This window comes from Giraffa tippelskirchi, chromosome 5 (assembly GCF_054371585.1).
Source record: "Giraffa tippelskirchi isolate mGirTip1 chromosome 5, T2T-mGirTip1v1.2.pri, whole genome shotgun sequence".
Lineage (NCBI taxonomy): Eukaryota > Metazoa > Chordata > Mammalia > Artiodactyla > Giraffidae > Giraffa > Giraffa tippelskirchi.
In genome coordinates, this window is record NC_137279.1 from 29,426,386 (window position 1) to 29,444,716 (window position 18,331).

Genomic DNA, 18,331 nt, shown 5'->3' on the forward strand with positions numbered 1-18,331 from the left:
GAGTCCCCTGCCCACTGTGGTCCTCAGGACCAGGCCCCACACAGAGGTTCCCTCCCTGCAGCTTTGGTGCAAAAGCCTGCTGACGCCCTGGGTGGGCCCAGCTCTGTCACCGGGACTTTAGAAGTGGGGCTTGGCCTGGGTCTGCTCCTTTTGTGGAGGCTCTTCGTGGGGGGCAGGGCCTTCGACGCACTGGGGGACTCCTCGGTGTCTGCTATGGGCTAAACTGTACCCCAATTTGCACCTTGAAGTCTGAAGTACTTCAGAACGTGTCCTTATTTGGAAATGGGTCTTTGCTGATGAGCAAATGAAATGAGGTCTGAGGGGGGCCCTAACCCAGTAGGGCTCGCAAAAGAAGAAATCTGATGCACACGTAGATGCACACACGGGGATGCCACGTGAAGGTGACGCAGAGCTGGGCGATGTGGCCACTAGCCAAGAAGCCTCCAGGATCAAAAGCACACCTCCGGAGTCCAGGGGAGGGGCAGGGGTCCTGGGATACCTCCGGACCAGGAGAGAGATATCCCTGCTATCTAAGCCTGGCTTGGTGCCGGATGACGCAGCCCTGACACACACACACCACGGGCCGATGCTCAGTGTGGCCATCCACCGTCAGAGCGGCTGCATGAGGTCCGAAGAGCCTGCTCCGGCCTGGAGGACACGCAGGGTAGAACTTGGACCCCTTCTCTGGGGAGCTGGGAGCACTCAGCTTGAAGGGGAGGGGTCTCTGCTTGGTTTGACGCCTTCCCTGGCTTTGTGACTCAGGGCCCTGCCCTGGTCTACCAGCGGCCACTGACCCCACCCGAGGTCAGACTGCAGCCTCCAGTCATACGGTCAACAGCTAAATGCTGCCCTGTCCCTTGCCCCATGATTGCAACCTTTGTAGAGTGAGAACTGCTTTGAGAAGGTTGGGGGGGCGTGCATCATGGCCTCAGCCCTGTTACCAACTGCTTTGCCACCTGATGCCCCAGAGCCCAAGAGGGGTGGACAGGGGGCCCGGGAGCCTGACTGTGCTGTTGCCTCCTGGTCTCTTGGCTCTGCCTCTGGTTGGATTCAGCCGATGGGGGTCTTCCAAGGGTCTTCCTAGTCACTGCAGTTCTTCCAAGGGCGTGGTGTCCCTTCCCCATGCCCATCCCCCTGCCAGGCCCAGTAACTGCCACCTGCCTGTCCACTGCAGGGCCTCACTGCTAAGAGCCCTGGGGGTACAAGCCCTGCCCCCTCCTGACCCAGTCCTGCCTGTGTCTTGTGTGTGACCCCTTGGTTAGCCTTCCTTGACCAACCCTGCAGAGAGAGCTACCAGCATCCTGTGAGGCCCCAGACTCACATGGGGAGCCACTTCCCCCCGTCTCCCCACCCCCTGAGCTGCAAATCCTGGTGGGTTGTTACGTGATCATGTGATCTCACCTTTCTCATCCAGACTTTGTTCACAGACCCAGACGTGTTCGTGGGATTGGGGGTGACATCATGACACCCTACCACGGAGACTCCACCCCCAGTCTTCTTCCCCAAACTAGGGGGCAGGACATGAACGCAGGGCCAAGGAGATGTACTGGGTGAGGCGGGAGAATCAAGCTGAACTGAGGCAGTACTTTCTTGGCTTTTCTGTCTGTGGAGGATTTGGGGGAACATGTGACTAGACCACATAGTGCTGGCCCATCCCTCCACTCCTGACCTGGGAGTGCAGGGCACCCTGGGAGCCAGAACCTCGAACTCAGCCCCGACCCTCCTCCACCAGGCCACTTTGCACCCTTGGTCAGGGCGGCCCCCATTTTGGAGGGGTCACCTAAGCCCCCCCAGCCTGAGCGGGCAGGACATATGGCAGAGGGAGGCAGGAGCTGATGTGCCTGGGACTTTCTCAAAGTCCTGAAAGCCTGACGTGATGAGGGAGACTTGTGTAGATGGCACAAAGAGGGTCAAGCCCACGGCTATGTGGGGGCATCACTGCTGGCCAGGGATGGATCTCACTGCCAAGGGGTTGAGGGAACAAAGACATCTACAGCCTAGAGCTGGTGGTGCTCCAGACCCACTCTATGGTCTGGGACCACCCTGGGCTCCAGACATCCCTGGGGTGTTGGCAAGGGGGAGCCCTAAACTAAATCACCTTACCCCTGAAATGACCAGATCCTTCCAGAATCGACAATCAAGTTAGTGTTGAAAGACAGATTCACTGCTTTGTCCATCTGATGTTTCTTTGCCTGATTTTTGTGCCCAGTGACCCATGTGCATCTCTGATGGGGGCGACCAGGGGCCACAGCCATAGTCTCAGGGCAGGAGCAAAACCACGGCTGCACTGACCCGGGTGGAAGATTAAGTGTTGGGGAGCGTGTCTGGGAAGGGACAGAGCCCTCTCCCCTTTCCGGCCCCTTGCTTCGTGCTGGCATCTCCCACTCACTTGAATTCATTACCTAGGAAATGTGCCAAGCAGGAGTGGGGGGTGGGGAGCTGCCCCAGTCACACGTTTTTGCAATTAGCCATTCTCCGTACACCTGGACCAGGGCTTCCAGAGAGGCGGAGAGGCCAGGAGAGGTTGGGAGTCCTGTGGGGGGACCATGCACCTCTAGGAAGGCGGTGTGAGCAGGAGAGGGAAAATCATTTTGGAACAGTGGGCCAAAGATGAGTACACATGTGTATGTCCACAGCTTCCATCCTTAGCCTCTGTCCCCAGCCTCTGTTCCCCAGCCTCCGTTCCCCAGCCTCCATCCTGCAGCCTCCATCCCCAGCCTCTATAACCAGCCTCCATCCCCCAGCCTCCATCCCCAGCCTCCGTCCCCCAGCCTCCATCCTCTGATCCCAGCCTCTGTCACCCAGCCTCTGTTCCCCAGTTTCTGTTCCCCAGCCTCTATCCCCCAGCCTCTGTCCCCCAGCCTCTGTCCCTCAGCCTCTGTTCCCCAGCCTCCATCCCCCAGTCGCTGGGGCTAAATTCCAATCAAGCAGGTCCACAGGGCCAGCTCCTGCGTGAATTGGACCTTTATAAGAGAAGCAGTGCTCACCAGGGAGATTCATGGGCCGGCGCCCTTGGACTCAGGGTTATGAATGGGGGTCTCAGCGACTTCCTTCTCATTTAATTTATCATTCGTGCCGTCTTTCAACACCAGGCCCAAGCGAGCAGTACTGGAATGTGGCCTGCACAGAAATGCTCCTGCAGCACGGCCTCCTTCCCGGGAGGGGCACAGTGTGGGCCCCTTGAGCCCACAGGGCGGGGCAGAGCTTGGCTCAGGGATGAGGTGGCCACAGGAAGCAGGCCATCTGCCGACCCCCTGTCCTAGCTCTGCCCACGATCCCTCGGATCCTCAGCTCTCAGAGCAGAGACCCACAGGACCCAGCCTCCAGGGTGACATCAGTGTCCTCCTGGTTCTTGCTGGGTCACAGGATGGGCGTCTCCAGGACTTGGCTCGTGACCCCTGGGTCTGAGTGTTTCTCTTGTGTTTGGTTTAAGAGAGTTGCAATTACTGCGGTCAGGAGATGTGGATGCAGAAGAAAGAGCCAGCCATGTTTGTCTGGAGGGGGGAGGTAGGACCTTGGCCTCTAGGGGAGATGCCTGAGCAGAGACCCTCCAAGGGGCCTCACAGAACCAAGCAGTGCCAGCTTGCTCCCGATTTCAGTGGACATTAGCGCTTTGTTGAGGGTGAGAAGGAACACCAATCCTCTACATTGAAAAAAAAAATTTTTGGCAGCACCACACAATGTGTGGGATCTTAGTTCCCCTTCAGGGATTGAACCTGTGCCCCCTGCAGTGAAAGCAAAGAGTCCTAACCACTAGACCACCTGGAAAGTCCCTCAATCCTCTGTATTTTCATTTTACCGTTTCTGCCCCCTTTCCTGACTCTTCAGTTAGCACTTTCGGGGGCAGCGCCCACACACATGCATGCAGGCATGCACCTGGGTACACACACACACAAACCCTTCAGCAGGGAGCCTGGCCATGTGGAGAGAAGCCCTTTGCTAAGGAAGGTGAGAAACCGATGCCGGCCCCGCGACCGGGAGAGCTGGAGACACTGGAGCCGGTGGTCAGGTCTCCCAGGGCGCCAGGAGGGGCCTTGTGAACGTCAGGCTCAAAGGCTCAGCTTGGAGCCCACGTTCCACCCCTGAAGCCCAGCCTCACTTTGCACCTGCCTGAAGTCAGCTCCAACAGTGTGGGGTTCTGATGCAGCTCCTCTTGGCTCGGCCCCCTTCCCACGACCCCCAGGCCCCCTGCAGGGGCTCCAACAGCATGGGGTTCCGATGCGGTTCCTCTTGTCTCGGCCCCCTCCTCACGACGCTCAGGCCCTGCCGCAGGTGCAGCCATGCAGCCCTTTCCCTGGAGACCCCAGGGGGAGTGTTTTGCAAAAGGAAGGACACGTTGCAGAAATGTTGGCTGTGTCCACCCTGCAAGGTTGGTGAAAAGTCTTCCTGTGTGTCCCCACTTGTCCTTGGCCACCTGAGGATGTGCAGATGGGCACACGGCAGGGTCAAGCCATCCATCCTGCTGTGGGCATGAGCTGGGGCTTCCAGAAATGGACAAAAAGAAGGGCTGGCTGGCTGGGCCCAGTATCCTGGAGGAGCTTCTGCTGGAATTCACAACAGAGTCAAAACTGACCGACTCAGCGATGGACAGAGGCCCTTGTTCTTGCAGCTGGGGGGGAGGTGGTGAGGCTGAAGAGGAGGGAAAAGAGGGTAGGGGGAGAAAATACAGGACTGAAATCTGAAATCCACCGTTTATGCCTTCTCAGCTCAGAGGAAGGTGGGTCTGGGAGATGCAGGTGTCTTGCCTTGCACCTCAGCTCTGTTCCCGAGAGGCTGGCCTTCAGGTGTTGTTTGGATGGTCTCTCCAGCTCTCCGTATGGCCTGGCCTGGATTCCCACCTTGGAATCTGCATCAAGGGGGGTCTGTTGTCAGCAGCAATTCCACACAGTGTGGCTGGAAATCCGCCTACTTCCCAGCATCTCTGTGTTTCTGAGGACACGACCCCAGCTGGGTGGGAACAACTCTAGGGACACAGAGGGTCATGACCCAGAAGGTCACACCAAGGGGGACCCCAGATGGCCCTTCAGGAGCATGGCCCTGTGGTCCCCCATTTTCTTCTTTTCTCAGTTGGCTTATTTTGTATCTGAATTATACATGGAAATATTTTGTCAAAATGATACACTTATGTAGTATAAGGTTAGTAGGGAAAGTGGATGACCCCTTACTTCTCATCAACCCTCTGATTCCTGCTGCCCCAAAACAGCCATTTCAGCTCCGTCAGAGTTTTATCTGCATTTATCTTTATGTTTTAAAATGGCATGTTTATACCTTGTTTCACTTAACTAGCCCTTTCAATCTTGTGCTGTCAGAGGATGACAGTTTAACCCTCTTCACACACAGCTGTCAGCTTAGTCCCCCCCACAATTTTTTATTACCTCAGTTTTCAGGCTTACTTTCTTATGAATGTGTGGACAATATTCTCAGCCAAGCCATGGAAAGAACGATGATTTCATTTCCTTTCTTAAGCAAGGTTTAAATTTGCCTGTATTTGCAATTGCCTTGTATTTTCATTTGCATATATCTCCATGCAGCTGTCACTAATCACTTATCTGTAAGATTTCTCTAAAAATGGCTATGTGTATCCCCTTTCTGTGAGTTTCACTTATTTATTTTTCTTGGAGTTGACCTCTTGGATCCCTCCTTCGTTTCTCTTCATGCTGTTTTGGCTGCTCTTTAGTTATTATTTTACTTGGGACACATCTGGGAAAAGAAAAGAGGCGCTATCAACAATTTTGCTCACCTCATCTCAAGGCCACCAGAACAGTGGTTGTCTTGGTACTTGCTTTCATTGTCACCCTGGGAATTTCTCTGCTTCTCTCTGGTTTTGGACTCCCTATTTTTTGGATCCCATTGAATCTGTTTTTTTTTTTTTTTTGGTTTATGCCCTTGATTTACTGGAGTACATCCTCAAGTAATTTTCTGAGAAAAGGTTCCTGGGATGTAAGTTTTTGAAGTCTTTTAATCTTTGACACTGTTTCTATTCTTATAACACTCTTGATATTGTGTTTGCCTGGATCCTGGATTCTAGACTGGAAATTACTTCCCTTGAAAGTGTTGCTCCATTGTTTGATGCCATGTTATTCCTGATAATTTGCTTACAATCTGCTTCCCACCCCCCATCTTCGAAGCTTCCAAGTGCATCTTTCCCCACTATTACAATTCATGATGGATGGTATTCTTTGGCAGATAAATTCTTATTCTTGAGTCTCTCCAGCTTTGTTTGCCTCCTGGTCTGTGATTGGACTTCTGAATCAAGCTTCTGATTTTTAATCCCATCTCCCTTCTTTCAGAGAAGGAGGAGGGCTGGCTTCTGGTTGGATTCCAGCTCTGCCATGAACTTAGTGGAATAACCTTTGGTAGATCATTTAAACTCTTGGTGCCTCAGCTTCCTCGCCTGTGAAATGGGCTTGGTCGACGGGGCTTCCCTCAAGAGCTCTTGGGGGTTAAGTGGAGCCGATCTGTGATGATGATTTCAAAAGGGTCTCCTCCAAAGCGGACCTTCAGAAGCAGTTAGATTTTAAGATGACACCAAAGGAGAAGAGCTCTGGTCTTGAGGGGGTTTAGGCAGGGAGACCTCACTCTCATGTGTTAGTCTGTTACTGCTGGTAGTGGGCCCCCCAGGACACCAGCCTTCCCAGGAATGCTGCCTGGCCATGGGCCCACGACCCTCACTCCAGGGTGTGCTCTGTCTTGGCTCCCTGGGTGGGGCCACGTGCCCACATGTCTCAGGGGCTACATTCTGTTTTGGGGCTTTCCAGTGACTTTGGGCAAGTCACCTCCCTGCTGGCCTCAGTATCCCCATTCAGAATCAGAAAGGTCTGTCATGCTGACCCCTGAGGGCCCCCTCACCTCTGCCGTCTGCATCAGGTGCTGCTCTGGGAGCTGTGTTCACAGCCAAGGGTCCCTCCAAACCTAGCCACCCCTCCGTGTGGCCCTTCCTCTCACGAGGGCACATTACTTCGTTATAAATGTCCAGCCCCATGCTAACCACAAAGTCTCATTGGAGACAAAGCTCATCTATTTCCGCTTGTGCCACCACCACCGGCTGCCGAGCCACCCTGGACGCAGGGCTGCGGCCCTGCTGCTGCCATTGTCCGAGCCCCTCTCAGCCTTGGCGGGGCGCCAGTCTTGAAAGTTCCTGATTTATTGTTTTGAAATGACCCGCAGATGTGGCTGCATGTGCTGGCTGTTGCCGATTAAAGTGCTGGCGGGCACTGGCCCGCCTTCTTCCTAGGGGCTTGGGGCTGGGTCAGCCGTGAGCGCTGGGTTGGACCTGCAGGGGCTCCCGGGGCCACTGAGCCATGGGGGCAGTGGATGGGACCTTTGGGCAATAGGGGGACACAAGGATGGGATGGCTTGTGGTCTACAGTTTGGATGCAGCCTCTGATGCAACCTGTCACTCCGGATGCCCACTCTCACAGGCCCTCAGGACACCACCATGGGCATTATGACTTCCGTCTAGGGGCACGATTTCAACCCCAGAAAGGAAATGTGCTTGATGGTGAGTGAGAGACAGAGACACAGGGAGCACAACACCTGCATGTACATGTAGTTGCATGTACACGTGGCCACATGCACGTGTAGCACACATACACATGGCCACATGTACATGTAGTTTACATGTACACGTGGCTGCACTTAGCTCCTGTGACATCACTGGCCTCTCTCTGCCTTGGCGAGGGTCACACGTTTTGGCTCTCTCAGCCACACCCTTCGATGCAGACTTTCTACCTGACGCTGTGCTGAGACCACTGTTACAGACCCACTTCGGACCTTCCCTCACCGTCTGATGTTCATGCAACTTTCCTTTAAAAGTGAAAGTGACCCATTCAATACATACATGCTTATTATTAACCCGTCTATGAAATTTCCATATAAGTCCTCCCATCAGGAACCCCATTGTGGTCCTGGCCTGTGTCCCCTTTGGTTGACCCTTGGCACCATCTGGAGAGACCCTGGGCCAAGGTGGAGTTGACTGGAGCAATTAGATCTGAACTGTGGGGTTGTCCACTCCCACCTGGATGACCCTTGGCCCCTGGGGAGTCCTGCGGGCTGGGGGCTTCCACAGGTGAGATCAGCATCAAGCACAGCCCTCAGCCTTCAGACTGGGAAGATGGACCCGGCTGATTGAAAAGTTCTTTCCAGTGTCTCCCTAAAAAGGCTGTGTGTGAGTGTGTCCAAGTGTGAGTGTGCATGTGTGTGCCAGAGTGTCAGTATTATTGGTGTGTTTCAGCATCAACGTGTGCATGTGTGAGCATGTGTGTGTCAGTATTGTTGAGATGTGTCAGCGTCAATGTGTACATGTGTGAGCACCTGTGTAATATATGTGAATATGTGTGTGTGTGTGAGCAGGTGTGTGAGTGTCAGTGTGTTGGTGGCACTTGACTTTCTTGAGGGACCCATATTGGCACAGACTGGACTGGGGGGGTGTCCCTGAGTGCTCTTTGCCAGGACAGAGGAGGGGGTTTATTTTAGAGGCAATCTGGGGTTAAAGTGTCTATCCAGATGTCTGACATCTGATAACCTGCCTTGGCTGAAATCTTAATAACCACATAAAAGACATTTTTTCTCTTAAGATTTAGCAAGTATTTTGTTATGAAAATGAACATGTGCTTTTCCATAAATGTGCACAGGATTTGGCATGGATGGCCAACTGTGAGCCTGGAGATTCTAGGAGCCTATGGTCAGGTCGGGCCTGGGGAGTGAGGGGTCCCACAAAGGGCTGCTGCCCTGGAGCTCCAGGCCCCTGATGGGCATCGGGGTTGGAATGCTCAGCTCGCTAGAGGGAAGCCATCCAGCCCTCTTGGACGTGCTGTCCCCTCAGCAAAGCACAGGCGGCCGCCTTCTGCAGGGCGGGGGAGCACCAGGCATGCCTCCCTCCAGATGCAAAGCCGCGTTCAGGGGCCAGCCAGTGCGATTTCACCATCTATCTGCTGCAGAAGGCTACCACCACGCCCACCCCATGTCCAGGTGGAAATGTGTGCTGTCCCCACCTGGCTGGGCCCCCGGGAACCCAGACCCCAGAACCCTATGGCGGCACCTGCAGATTCACACTGTCTTTAATCCTTGGCCCCCTTCACCCCTGGCTCTGGTGGGAGCACCCCTCATGGAGGAGGTGGTCATTCCAGGTGGGTCACCACTGGAGGGCTGGAAGCAGGTGGAAGCCTCAAGGTACAGGGGAGGATTGCGTGGGGCTGGCGCGTGGGAGCCTGTGTCTCGTGGAAAGAACAGTGTTGGGAACCCGGGAGGGTGGACACCGGGAGGCAGGACCCCGGTGCCACCCCTGGTCACTCCTGCGGCAGGGCCAGCCCTGCAGACCTGCATGAACCTTCCCTGAGGCATCCTGTCAGTTACCACAGAGCAGCCCTCCTGTCTGTGTGGTTAGATACTTTAAAATTTCATAAAGACTTTGTCTACATGTATAAGCAAAAAGCCCCAAACAACCAAAATGAAATCAAGTTAGGGTGCCTGTGGTGTGATCTAAGACTTATTTCCCCTGCATGGTGAGGAAGAAATTCACAGGCCCTGGGAACTTCTGAGGCCCTGGCTTCAGACCCTCATTCCCCCTGGGCTCCCTCACTGTTGGGGGCCAAAGCGGGTGACTCACCATTAGGACAAGGGCTACTCTGCTGCCTGCTGTCCTGTCATTGCCCAGGCACAGAACCAGCCGTGGGCAAGGAGGGGCCCAGGGCCCGGCCACCCGGCCACCCCGCCCGGCTTTAATCACCATGGGTCACCGCTCGTGGGGCTTGAATAACATGGGAGGTGGAGGTGTGGGGCGGCCGCAGCTTCTGTTTCTGATGGAGCCCTGGGCACCACGATTTAATGGATTAGTTAAAATGATGTGAAAAAATGGATCTCTGATTTATGACCTGCAATTTTTTGCTGACTGCGGCGTGTTTTTCCAAGTCCTGCGTTTTACAGTCTTGGGCACATAAGGCCTTTGTTGTTTCCCTGATTCTGCCCTCAGGGCTCATCCCGGGACCCTTTGCCCAAGGCCTCTCCAGACCTTTAAAACAGGAAGTTTAATTTTATAGAATTAAAAAAGAGAAAACGGTACTTAATTATCTGGCTGTGAAACAGCACTGCCCTTTCTTAATTTTAGTAGCTAATAAAAGGCCATTCCTGGAGTTAACTACTTCTGGTCCAAACGCCCTACAATCCCGGCTATTTGGATAGAATATTTTATGAACTGTTATATATTGCACTACGGTTTTTAAGCTCTGCTATGACATATTTCTCTCAAGATTTATTAGGAATTTTTATTTAAAACAATATATTAAATAGGGGAGAAAAAGTAATCTTAGGTAAAATTCAAATATTAGCAAAACATAACATGGCCCAAAACCTCTTTTATTTGAAGTTGTTCCCCTCCTCCCTCCCCTGCCCGCCCCACTGCTGCTATAAAAACGGTTTGGGAAAAAACGACCATCAGCTGCATCATTAATTCAACATGGCTTCCAACCTGACTCCAATCTGGGACCAATTTCAAGGCCAGTTGCCACTTAAGTGATCCTATGGAAACAGAACAATGAACCAAGCCCGCCAAGACCCCCAATGCCTTCCTGGTTTTCACCAGACCCTGAGGATATCCACACAGGCATCTGCTCTGCAATCCCTGAGGTCCCTCAAAGTCCCCCACCCAGAAGCTGACCCCTGGGCCAGCTCCTCAGAGGCCAGGAACTTGGGGGCCACCCGCCCCATATGTCCTCAGCCTCAAACCCTCAGGGAGTCTTCCGTGTTGTTTGGGGATCAGTCTTCTCTTCCCTGAGGGAGTATTCCTCATCCACAGAGGCCCTGGAGACCAAGCTTGGTGACATTCAGCCTTGGCGGTCGGCAAGAGGACTGTGCAGAGCTGGGGCCCCAGGGCAGGGGCCTGAAACCCCTCAGGGAGGGAGCCCCCATTGTCCCATTGGACTGCGATAACTCAGCACAAAGTCAAAAGCAGCTTGTAAGGTGGTGACAATGGAGCGCCAGGTGTGGCCCTTCTAAGCACAGGTCTCAGCCTGCAGGTCTCAGCCCTGTGCCGGGCGAGTGCCTTCGGGAGGGGACCACGCGGAGGCTCAGAGCAGAGCCTGGGGCATGGAGGCTCAGCCCAGAGTCGACAGCCCTTGGATGGCCAAGCAGTCTCGCACACACCTGGGGGCCCTGGTGTGGGTGGGACACTCCTAGTCCCCTGCCTGTGCCTTCTCTTCTCCCAGAAGCTGTCCACTAACCACCAGCCTAGTGCTCGGGGTTGAGGGCTGGCCAGCGAATGGGGCTGGATGAGACCCCTCCCCCGTGGTCTGGATAAGAAGACTGATATTTAGAGCTTGTGGTTAAATGTGATGAAAACAAACAGGGCAGGGGGCAGGCCCGCAGGTCTGTCTGCATGGGCACCCTTGACCAGAGGTCTGGGGTGGCTTGGATGAGGTGACATTTCTGCTGAGACCCCACGGGTCAGCCCAGACAAGAGGTGTCCTGGCCATGGGAAGCCCTGAGGGTGGAAGAGCCCAGGAGGCAGGTGTCTGCTGGGGACAGAGGGACAGTGCTTGGTGAGAATGAGGGGTGGGAGAGCTGGGTTGGGACCTTTCTTTGGGATCATGGGCCCGGCTCTGCTCCCGGGGCCGTGGGATGACCTCCAGGGCGGGTGTCCCAGGTAACACCTCCTCCTAGCTGGGCCCTTCCCAGGGAAGGCAGCCTGTTTGTAGACAAGCCGCCCTGGGGCGCACCTGTCACTCTCCATGGTCACTGGGTGATAGGGCGGGCATGGGCCACTGCCCCACCCGCCTGAGCGCCGGCAATTAAAAGGATATCATCCTTGTCAATTACAGCCATAGCTGCTTCCGAGAAGGCCTCCTCCCCAACTGAGTGCCTACCAGTTAGCCGTGTGTGGTTAGCTAATTTGCGGGCATTCGGGAGTTTGAGTAAATAATCTTCTGAGCCTTGTGGGGCCCCTTGAATCTGTCTGCAAGTTTTATTGGGCTCTCACAGGGCCTGTTCAGGGTCAGCAGGGTGCTGCACGTTTAATCAACACCATCGAGGCCATTTTGTACATCAGTGGGTTGCCACTGGGTTGGAGGTGGTCCCAGCTGCCGGGCTGGGCTAACTTCACGGGGGCTGGTGCTGGTGAGCACAGTGGTAGGCCTCATGTGCTGTCCATGCAGGGCCAGCTTCTGACCCTAGTCACCACTTGGCCTGGCTGGCCGGGTGTGCCAGGAGCCCTGAGGGAGGAGGGATGGCCCAGTTCCGTGTTCCTGCCAGGCTCACTCAACTAGTGACCCCATTGCCTATGAGCCGGGCAGCCCCTCCCCACCTGGGCCTACAGTGTTAGTACCGTCCCACTCTAGGAAGGAGTCTAGGTGGTGAGAAACAGAGCACTGCTCTCAGGCCCCTGGGCGCAGGCAGGGAGCATGAGCACACGCTGTGGGGTGGGGGCTTGGTTGGCACCCAAGAGCAGATGGCTCCTGTCCTGGGGTAAGCATGTGTGTATGTGCTCAGTCACTTCAGTTGTGTCCGACTCTGCGACGACATGGACTGCAGCCCACCAGGCTCCTCTGTCCATGGGATTCTCCAGGCAAGAATACTGAAGGGGTTTGCCATGTCGTCCTCCAGGGAATCTTCCTGACCCAGGGATTGAACTGGCGTACATCTCCTGCATCTCCTACATTGCAGGAGGATTCTTTACTGCTGAGCCACTGGGGAAGTCCAAGGTGAACATGGTTCCCCCCAAATTCATATCCACCCAGAACCTCAGAACGTGACCTTGTTTGATTTGAAAGCTGGGGCTCCGCAGATGTTATTAGTTAGGATGAGGTCATGTTGGACTGCAGGGTCCTGATCCTGTGAGATCAGGATCACGTGAGAGGCCATGTGGCCAGGAGGGAGGTCTGAGTGATGCGGCCACAAGCCAAGGAGTGCCCAGGCTTGCCAGCGGCCACCTGAGGCTGGGAAAGACAAGGAGGGAAGGGCCCTTCCTGACAGCCTCTGGAGGGAACATAGCCCTACCCATACCTCAGCTGGGGGGCACCTGGCTTTCAGACGGGGAGAGAATCCATTTCTACTATTTACCTTCGCTAGGTTTACAGCACTTTGTCATCGTGGCTCCAGGAAACAGTTACAGCCCCGAACAGACTCTTTGGGTACCTCCCCTTCCTAGCTCTCACGTTCTGGGGATTTCTGAAACCTGCCCAGTCGTGCATCTGTTTCTCTGCAAAAGAGGAGCAATAGTTTCCACCTCAGGCAGAACCTGTGCCCCTGGGTCTTCTGGGCTGGACTTGGCAGCAGGGGAGGGCATGTGAGCTTGTCCCCAGGGAAGAAGGAGATATTTCAGGGAGAAAGAGAGGAAAGAACAGGAACCCAGACCTTGGGGGGCACCTGCAGGGAGTGGGGAGGAGTGGGGAGGAGGTGGCCGCTGAGCGGCAGAGGACAAGTCCAGGCTCTCTGGATCCCCGGCTTCCGGCTGGGCCCACTGCACCTAGCATGGGAGAGGTTCCCCTGGCAGCCAGCACAGGGCAGGTCCTGTGGGACCCACCTGAGAGGGTCTCCTTCCCAGAGGGCCCACGTTCCCACGCCCTCCCAAGTCCCCCGGGCACACACGCCCCCAAGGCTGAGGGATTCCCCCCACCTCTCGGTAAGTTCTCCGAGTAGTCTGGGGCAGTGATTGAGGTTGGTTTTGATTTCACTCAAACCAGTCCCGTCTTCACTCTGCGCTAAGTGGAGCCCCCGAGGATCTATTTCGGGTAACCTTCGAGCCGAAGCATACTTGTGGGATGAGACAAGCCTGCTGGTTGTGCATCCGATGTTATTCTCAAAGGCCAACTCGGAATGGAAACAGGATCTGGGACCCTGGGCAGGGTGGATGGAAGAGGCAGGGTTCCGAGCCAGCCGAGGCCCCTAGCAAGCAGCGGGAGGATGAAGTCGAGTGACGGCGGGGGTGAAATTCCTGTGTGTGGAGAGGCGGAGGGTGCAGGGTCCAGGAGAGTCATCCAGGATCAGACTCACCCAGAAAATCACTGCAGCTGTACAGGCAGCCTGCTCGGCTGGTCCTTGCCCACCTCTCAACACTGCCAGCTGCCTGCCTCTGCTGAGCTCAAGCCTGTGTGGGTGCGAGGGCAGGTGTGGGGGGTAGGAGCCGGCCTTCCAGTATATACATGGGGGCTTGGAAATGCGGGGAGCCGGCATCCCAGTGGGGGCTGCTCACAGCCCTGAACTGCAGATACCAATCAGGAAGGAGAGCTTCTACCCCCTGCTTCCCCACCCCCCCACATCCCACCCCCTTACCCTCTACCCCCCACGCCCTTACCCCCACTTACCCCCATCCCCCCAGCTCCCAGGACCCACCCACACCACCCCTATCCCCACCCCTGAGAGCCCACACCCTACACCCCTCACCCCACTCCAAACACCTCACCCCCTTTACCCCACCCCCACACCCACTCAGCAACAAGAAGGTGCTCCTTGCTCAAAAGTGGCCAAAGGAGCTGAGAAGCAGGGGGAACTGCCACCGAGATGGCAGCCATGTCAACCCCATATGGAGATCATTATGCCCCCGGGGAAGCTTGTTTGGGGCCTCAGTGTCCAAGGTGATAGCCTGTGCTGCCCGGGTGTGGGGTTGGAGAGGGGGAGGGACAGAGTGGGGGAGGGGCTGCTGCAAGAAAAGGAGCCCCATCAAAGCCTGGGCAGAGACCCCAGCTCACAGGGTTTCCATCTGAGCTCCTAGACTGCAAGGCCTGGTCCATGAAGTTGGGGTGAAAGTGAACAGGAAGAAAAGAGAGGGATTCAAAGGTGAGGATTTGTGGAGGTGGGGGGTGGCCCTAACCAAGGGCAGTAGTGGGGAGGGCGGGGGGCACATGTGGCCTTTCTGTATCTCTCAGCCACTCCTTCTCCAGATTCTCCTTGCTTGGCCCAGGCCTTTCCCTGCTCTGTGCTTCTTTGCCTCCTGGCTCTGCCTCCCGGCTCTGCCTCCCTGGACCACCCATCTCCTCTCTACCCCCTATGTCTGTGTCTCTACCTGCTCCTCTCTCTCTCCCTCTGGCTCACTCCACCAGCCCTCACCTCTCTCTTTCCTCTCAGCCACAGAGGTTCAGAGGTTTGGTTGATGGTGTCTGAGCCAGGTGATGAGGACCATGAGCAGGTGGCCTTGGTCAACCAGTGATGCCGTGGCTGTGGCAGGCCAGGGCAGGCAGAGCATGAGCTGCTGAGGGGCAGACATGAGGGATTCTTGTGTTTAGCATTTCTTACCAGGGTATCCTTACACCCAAACTCACAGTTGAGTTCCCCTCGGCTGTAGTTCTCTGGCCACTCTGGCCCTTCCTGATGGTGCTCACCGTGCCTGAATCTATCTATGGGAGGATCTGGCTCCACCATCCAGTCTCCCTTCTGGCCTCAGTCAATGCCTCAGGCCTCACAGCTTTGTGTCTGTGCTTCAGAAAATGAAATGTGGACAAGAGGAGGGCTTTTGTGCATAGTGATGGCAAATAGATAATTGAGATAAACCTTCCTGCTGAAAACAGACAAAACTAGTTTGAATCAGTCTGCTCCTTGGAAGAAAAGCTATGACAAACCTAGACAGTGTATTATAAAGCAGAGATATTGCTTTGCCAACAAAGGTCCATGTAGTCAAAGCTATGGTTTTTCCAGTAGTCATGTATGGATGTGAGAGTTGGACCATAAAGAAGGCTGAGCGCCAAAAAATTGATGCTTTTAAACTGTGGTATTGGGGAAGGCTCTTGAGAGTCCCTTGGATAGCAAGAAGATCAAATCAGTCAATCCTAAAGGAAATCAAACCAGAATATTCATTGGAAGGACTGATGCTGAAGCTTCAACACTTCAGCCATCTGATGCAAAGAGCCAACTCATTAGAAAAGACCCTGATGTTGGGAAATATTGAAGGCAGGAGGAGAAGAGGATGACAGAGGATGAGACTGTTGGATGGCATCACCAACTCTATAGACATGAGCTTGAGGAAACTCTGGGAGATTATAAAGGACAGGGAAGCCTGGTGTGCTGCAGTCCATGGGGTCGCAAAGAGTCTGACATGACTGAGTGACTGAGCAACAACAGCAGAGTCGGGAAAGCAGTGAAGAGTTAGAACATCATGTAGGAGATAGTCAAGGGGAGGTTAGCATTGGGTGGTGCCTCTCCCCTTGGGGCATCTCCCCGGGAGACTGAAAGTCTATAAATTGTCTTGTTGCCCAAAATTGGATTAAGGTGGTCCTGGGTTATGGTGCCTTCTTCTGCTTGTCAGAAATAAGCATACACCCTCTCTGGAGGATGATAACATAATTCTAAGCCTCAGGTTATTTTCAGTTATATTAAACATACGTAATATTTGGCACTCAACAAAAAAAAAATAATAGAGGGGATGAGACAGAGTAAATGAACACATTTTTCTATTAGAGATAAAAGAAATGAGGTAAAATAAAATGGGAATCTCTAAAAGAGATAAAATAAATGAGAATTTTACCAGCAAAGTAAAAGCTATATAAAAGAACCAGATGGAAAATCAAGAACCTAAAAATAAAATAATGAAGATTAAGTCAGTGGGTATGTTGAAGAAAAAATTAGACACAGATGGAGAGAGAATTAAAGAATGGGAAGATTGATAGGAGAAAAATGATCTGCAGGAGGAAGAAAGAAAACTCAGGAATATATAGATAAGAATTTAAGATCAATAGGGAATAAGGTGAACAATTCTACAGACTTCTAATTGGATCCACGAGGAAAGAGACAACAGAGAGAAGCAATATTTGCCTAGATAATGGATGAAAATTTCCTAAAATTGATGTAACCACAGATTCATGAAGTCCCACAATTCCCAGGAATTTCCCAGTTCTAGGAAAGTTGAGGTTGCGATTGTGAGGAGGGCTATGGAAAGATGGTGGAGGAGTTATCATGGTGAGCAACTGTCTTTCATCACCTTCACAAGGATGATGTTGCCTGTCTCTTTCTGTCCCTCTCTGTTTTCCACATTTCTGTCTTTCCTGGGCCATCTTAGTAAACTGCTGAAAACCAAAGAACAAGAGAAAACTTAAAAACCAGGAAATAAGGCCCATTATTTTCAGAAGAGCCACAACTAGACCTAAAGCTAGCCAACAGACACCACACAAGTCAGAAAACAGTGAAATAAAATCTTAGCACGTTGAAACAATACGTTTATCTATTGAGAATTAAACATACAGCAATACTGTATTTTAACAAAGAAAGCAAATAGGCATTTCTAGACAAACAAATTCTAAAAACTTGTCACCTGCAGATGCTCACTGAAGAAAAGAGTGAAAGGTCCAAAAAGAGCACTGCCAACTATAAACATATGGTTTCATTTATATGAATTGTGGCTGTATGAATGAAAATTAACAATGGGGTTTTACATATGTATATGATTAAAATACGTCATATAAGGACATGTAAATTTGGGGGAATAAAACGGAATTAAGCTATTCTAATGTCTTTGCATTGTCCTAGGAGAGGTTAAAAGTAACAAGTAATATTACACTTTGACCTTGACTTCAAGGATAGATGCTGTAATCTCTAGAGTAACTGCTAAATGAATAGAAATATATATAAAAATAATGAGATAATGGGGGATGAGATCATTTTAAAAGCTGAAACAGTTGAAGAAAAATCGAGAAAGAAGAGGAAAAGGAGCATAGATTATTCAGTTCACCAAGAAAATAAATGGAAAGATATATTTAATGCCAAATGGATCTTCAGTTTCATTAAATGCAAATATATTAGATGCTATAATTAAAAGACAAAAATTGTCATGCTCAATAAAAACAAAATCCAGACATACTTCATTTGTAAAAATACACACAAACAAAATCCAAGTATAAATTATTTTTAAAAACTACAATCTAAGTATAACAATACAAGCAAGTTGATATAAAAAGTTAAAAAAAAATGTGCTAGAAAGGACTTACATTAGAAAACTGGAGCAGCTGTGCTGAGACCAGATAAAGTAGACTTTAAGGCATAGAGCATTACGAGACAGAAAGATGGACACTTTATGTTGATAAAGTGTTCAATTCACTGTGAAGATGTATGGATTCTAAATGCATAACTACCTAATAACATAGCCATTTAATAAAACAAAAATTGATGGAGTTAAAAGAAGAAATGGACATATCCAGAGTGGATTCAGACATAAACTTCTCAGTAACTAATTGAACAAGTAGACAAAATATCATGAAGGATATAGGAGATTTAAACAAAATGATCAGCAGCTTAACCTGATGGCCACGGATAAGCCATGCACTTCCAAATGCTAATAGACATACATGCTCAATCACTCAGCCGAGTCTGACTTTTTGCCACCCCATGGACTGTAGCCCGCCAGGCTCCTCTGTCT